General features: G+C 42.7%; 1 long non-coding RNA gene across 1 annotated transcript; it reads left to right on the top strand.

The window, feature by feature from the left end:
* The first annotated feature begins 3,369 nt into the window (after positions 1 to 3,369).
* Positions 3,370 to 4,710, top strand: LOC122470065. The gene is made up of 2 exons (XR_006293811.1): positions 3,370 to 3,538; positions 4,088 to 4,710. It is a non-coding gene; the product is annotated as an uncharacterized LOC122470065 (long non-coding RNA).
* Positions 4,711 to 5,196: the final 486 nt, after the last annotated feature.

The following is a 5,196-nucleotide window of genomic DNA, read 5'->3' as shown; positions in this document are numbered from 1 at the left end:
GTTCAAGCCCCACATCGGGCTCTTCGCTGGCAGCAAGGGGCTTCCTTGGGATTTTCTCTCTCTCTCTCTCTCTCTCTCTCTCTCTCCCTCTCTCTCTGCCCCTCCCCCACTCGTGCTTCTCTGTCTCTCTAAAATAAATAAACGAACAAAAAATTATTTTAAAAATGTGAGTTTGCTATATTATTTATGACTATTTGATTCTGACAGAAGACAAGAGAGACAGAAAGTATATCAGTTAGGGTTTTCTGCAGAAACAGAGCAGGTAGGAATTGGTTCATGTGGTTTGGAGGCCAAGAAGTCTTACCAACTGCCATCTGTAAACTGGAGACCAGGGAAGCCACTGATAAACTTCAGCCCGAACTCGAAGGTCTGAGTGTAAGTCCCAGTCTGAGTCTGAAAGCCCGACAACCAGAGGCACAGATGTTGATGTCGGAGGAAAAGATGGGTATATCCCAGAGGAGCACAGTGAGTAAATTCACTCTTCCTCTACCTTTTCTATGCTAATCAATTTCTATTCTGGCCCTCAAGGAATTGGAAGACGCCACCTCATTGGTTAACGGTGGATCTGTTTTGCTGAGTCTACTGATTCCAATGCTAATGTTTTCCAAACACAGCCTTGCAGACACAACCAGATGTAATGTTTTCCCAGCTATCAGGGCGTCCTTTAACCCAGTTAAGCTGACACATAAAATTAACCACCACAGATGGGATGGATGAAACTCATATGTGTTAAGTGTACATAAGCACACATAAGCTAATAGCATACCCGTTATAGGTAAAACTCATGAGATGTGCCAAAGATAGAAAATGAGCAAAGAAGTCGCTTGAAAAACATGAGCAGAATTCATAAGCTATGTTAAATGTGGATAATACACAAGCAACTTTCAAGACATATTACACATATGATAAATAGGATGAAACGAGCAAAAGTGTTTACAGAAGAAAAATATGAGATGGGCCAAGTCATGAGGTACAGATCATGTCACTTCTAGGTTGACAGCTAATCGTCCCTAAATTGGCTACTCATTTGGACCCATCCTGGCCCCATTGTGCTTGGATTAAGCAACACAGACAAAACCATGGTTGTTCAGCAGGCCCGCTGGCGATTCACAGCTGAGGCCCTAAGTACTTGCCCCTGGGTTCTAATGGAGGCAGTGCCTGTAACCCACCCCAGGCACTTCCTGCTTAACCTCAACTCTGGTCCTTGTGACTGGAAGAGAGGGGCTGGAGAGAGGAAGGGAGGGAGAGAGAGAGAGAGATGAGAATCCCAAGATTCAGGGAGGGTCATCTTTTACCGTGCTTGTTCTCTATGCTATATTGCACTATTCTATCTCCCCCCACACAGTGTCTCACTGTGTGTTTTGAATAAATTAATAAACCACTGACTTAGCATCTTCATTGTGTCTGTGAGCCTCTCTTCAGTGAACTTTAGGATGAACCTTGTTCATTTCCATGGAAAGGGCAGGTGGAATTTTGTGAGGGATTGCTTTGCGTGTATAGATCAATTTGGGAGTATTGTCATCTTACGGATATTGAGTTTTCCAATCTGTGACACAGGATGTCTTTCCATTTATTTAAGCCTTAAAAAAAGATTTTTCCAATCGTGTTTTGTAATTTTCAGTGTACAAGTGTTGCATTTATTTTGTGAAGTTGATTCCTAAGCACTTTTTGGTGCTATTGTAAATAATAAACAATTAGCGGAATGTTGTGCAACTATTAAAATGCAATTTAGGAAGTACGGTATGAATAATAACAGACACTATTGTTGGAAGTAAGATCTAATAATCATTGGAAGATGATTTCCATTTAAGGAACAAGATAAGAACACCAAATCATATGTATTATAACTGTACTGTGACTATGTACCCAAAATAAGCAAATAAACCTGTACACAGAAGTCCTAAAGTAAAATGTAATTTTTCTTTTTTCACCTCTTTGTAATTTCAAACACGTCTTTAATGACAATGATTACTTCTATTGTGAAAACTCTAAATATATAATTTTATTTTATTTTATTTTTAAAAAAAATTTTTTTTCAATGTTTATTTATTTTTGGGACAGAGAGAGACAGAGCATGAACGGGGGAGGGGCAGAGAGAGAGGGAGACACAGAATCGGAAACAGGCTCCAGGCTCTGAGCCATCAGCCCAGAGCCTGACGCGGGGCTCGAACTCACGGACCGCGAGATCGTGACCTGGCTGAAGTCGGACGCTTAACCGACTGTGCCACCCAGGCGCCCCGATATAATTTTATTTTTTAATTAAAAAATTTTAGAGAGAGTGAGTACAAGCAAGGGAGAGGGGCGAAGGAAAAGAGAGAGAGAGAGATTGAGAATCTCAAGTAAGCTTCACACTCAGTGCAGAACCTAGTGCGGGGCTTGATCCCAGGACCCGGAGCCAAAATCAAGAGTTAGACACTCAAACAACTGAGCCATCCAGGTGCCCCCCTGAATATGTAATTAAAAAATCCAATAACCTTGAATTATTTGGGTGGTTAAAATAGCCAGACTGGATTATTTACGATACATCTTCTCTGAGAGTTTATTGTATGTTTATTCTTACAATGCTAAAAATAAAATTGTTATAGTTGTTGTCAAATTGACGCCAGGTGATCACATAAGACTTTTTACAGTTTCTCATGCTAAGCAGCTCATGTAACATTCATTTTTCTACTGACCAGATCTTTTTTTGCCATATAGATTTTTAATTTCTTTTTAATTCCCCATTCACATGTATTGATGCTATACATTATTGTAGATAATCCTTGCACAAGAGTCAGTATATGATTAAAAATTATAATAGCAGAAAGCTGTACATTTGACATTACAGGAAAACAATTTTTATTTTTTATTGTGTAAATAATTCAAATTCTGGCCCAGCATACAGGCCATTTTCAGAACACTCTAATTCTTTTCTTTTTAATGTTTATTTTTTTTTGAGAGAGAGCATGAGACAGAGCTCGAGAGGGGAAGGGCAGAGAGAGAGGGAGACACAGAATCTGAAGCAGGCTCCAGGCTGTGAGCTGTCAGCACAGAGCCCGATGCAGGGCTCGAACCCATGAATCGTGAGATCATGACCTGAGCTGAAGCTGGACACCGACTGAGCCACCCAGGTGCCCCATGAACACTCTAATTCTTATGCCTCAAACTTTCTGAGAGTTCATTTCATGGATACAAGAAAAAACAAACCAGTGTCTCTTATATTTGCTGTCCACATTGTCTGAAAGAGGCAGATTAAAAAAAATTTTTTTTAATGTTTATTTATCTTTGAGAGATAGAGCAGGGGAGGGGCAGAGAGAAAGGAGGACAGAAGATCCAAGGTGAGCTCCATGCTGACAGAAGAGAGCCCGATGTGGGGCTCGAACTCGTGAACCATGAGATCCTGACCTAAGCTGAAGTCAGAAGCTCAACCGACTGAGCCACTCAGGTACCCCTGAAAGAGACCGCTTTATCTTCATGTATAGAAAAATGAGTTATTGCTGGAATCCTCCACATTCGTAAAGCACGTCTCTCCCCATCACTAAATGGATCTCCTGAGCAGGTACTGCAGAGAGTCTGAGGATCCGGGAGCACCTTTTGAGCTGCTCCCCTCCTCCTCCCAGGAGTCCTGTTTCCCCCTGGCTAATTGGAATAGGTTCTGCCTGACTACTGCTTCATGCTGGGAAGACTATGCCCCACAGTTTAATTAGCTGATAATTCTAATCTACTAATTTAACTAACACTTCTTTTGAGCATTGTGTCCACCTGGCACAACGTTTCTGAGACTTAATACAAGGGCGCACGGTTTCCGGGCAGTTTGCCTCCGTTTCCTGAACCACCATGGCACCTTCATTATTTGTTTTAACTCTTCTATTCTCTGGCATTGTGAGGTTTTCAGCCAAACCCACTGATGTGTGCTCATGAACACCAGTTGTCTACAAACCACCTGCTTTTCTGAGGAAGGATCTTATTACTAAAACACAGCTAGTTCCCGCCAAGAAGAGGGCTTAGATTTCTTTGGCCGGCTTGATGCTTTATCAGACTGCCTGTTTGCTCTCTGTAGTCATTGTGCTAAGCCCAAATTTCTTCCTTCTCCTTTTGTTCTGGGAAGGTCCTGCTGCGAATGACTCTCCAGCTTCCCCGGGGACACTGGACCTTGCTGTGCCCCGCCCTGCAGCTAGATCCTTCTGTGATATGAGTACAATGGTTCTACTTCCTGTCACCATCTCAGGGGCGTCATTTAAGCCCAAGGACATCCAAAAAGTTACAGCCTGCACCTGCCCCCCGCCCTCCATGGCTGTCAGAAGATACTGTACCCTTCCTCTGCTTCTATTCTGGTCGCCCTTGTCCCTCCCTTGGTAAAAGACTCCCACTGGAATCAGTAAAGGCAGGACCAGCAAAGCCAAGGGCGCTACAAGCCATCCCTTTGTTCTGAGGACAGCTAGTTCCAAGAAGCGCTCTCTTAAAAATGGAAACACCCTCAAGGGGAAGTCACCTGAAACGCAAAATACCTCTGTGAAAAGGAGAAGCAGATTCTACTGTAACTAACTCTGTGACCTTGGGCTTGAAGCCATCTTTCTTCAAGTCTCAGCTTCCTCATCCAAGGAAGGGGAGCTTGGACTGGACCTATTTCTTCAGTTTCTGCAGGTTGAGAGATTGCTTTGTGAATCTGATGAAAGCCACAGACTGTCTCCCCACAATGGTGCACGTGTGCAAATTAAAAACTATATATAGGACTCTGAGAGGCTCAGTTGTTAAGCATTTGACTTTGGCTCAGGTCATGATCTCATGGTTCGTGAGTTCGAGACCCCCATCAGGTGAGCTCGAGCCCCTCTTCAGGTGAACATGAGACACATTTTGGGTGAGCCCTGCTTCTCTCTCTGTCTTTTCCCCCACCCTGTCCCTAGTGGGATTCTCTCTCTCTCTCTGTGCCCCTTGCTCATCTGTGCCCTCTCTCTCTCTCTTTCTCAAAAAACTAAAACAAAAATAGATACATAAAATTATAAACAAATTAGGATTGACTCACAGTCTGTAGGCCCACAGCTACTGGGTTAAAATAAGAAATAAACAAGCAAACAAACGAAACCATGAACACCGTCTCTAAATTCATTTTGAATTAAAAAAATTTTTTTAATTTATTGTTGAGAGAGAAAGAGAGAGAGACCAAGAGCAAGTGGGGGATGGGCAAAGAGAGAAGGAGATCCAGAATTCGAAGCAGGC

The sequence above is a fragment of the Prionailurus bengalensis genome, chromosome D3 (genome assembly GCF_016509475.1).
Source record: "Prionailurus bengalensis isolate Pbe53 chromosome D3, Fcat_Pben_1.1_paternal_pri, whole genome shotgun sequence".
NCBI classification, from domain to species: Eukaryota; Metazoa; Chordata; class Mammalia; order Carnivora; family Felidae; genus Prionailurus; species Prionailurus bengalensis.
Note: the sequence above shows the minus strand (reverse complement) of the source record. Positions and strands in the feature narration are given on the sequence as shown.